We start from the raw sequence: 509 nt of genomic DNA on the forward strand, positions 1-509 counted from the left end.
CTGCATACGGATCTAAGCCGTTGCCCAAACTAACTCTGGCCCGTGTGACACAGCCGCGCGCGCGCTTTCCTACGACACTCGACCGCCGGGCTCCCTCGGCCTGGGAGGCACTCTCGGGGCAGGGGGCCACCGCAGCCCCCTTTAGGTGGCTTCGTACACCTCTTGAACGTGGCGCCCGGCCGCTCGGAGAGCGGGGTCTACCCGGGCAGACAGCCTGTCGGCCCCGCGGCCTGGGCAGGCGGAGCGGGTGCTCTTGCGCTCGGGGGCTCTGCTCGGCCCGGAGAGTTGGGTGCGGGGCGCCGTCGCCTCGCTGGAACCAGGGGCGTTGTGACGTTCGCACGCGCCTAGCCGCCGCCAGGACAGGCCGGAAAGGTTGAGCTGCATACGGATCTAAGCCGTTGCCCAAACTAACTCTGGCTCGTGTGACCGACACAGCCGCGCACGCGCTTTCCTACGACACTCGACCGCCTGGCTCCCCTCGGCCTGGGAGGCACTCTCGGGGCGGGGGG

Source organism: Eleutherodactylus coqui, unplaced genomic scaffold (genome assembly GCF_035609145.1).
Source record: "Eleutherodactylus coqui strain aEleCoq1 unplaced genomic scaffold, aEleCoq1.hap1 HAP1_SCAFFOLD_272, whole genome shotgun sequence".
NCBI lineage: Eukaryota > Metazoa > Chordata > Amphibia > Anura > Eleutherodactylidae > Eleutherodactylus > Eleutherodactylus coqui.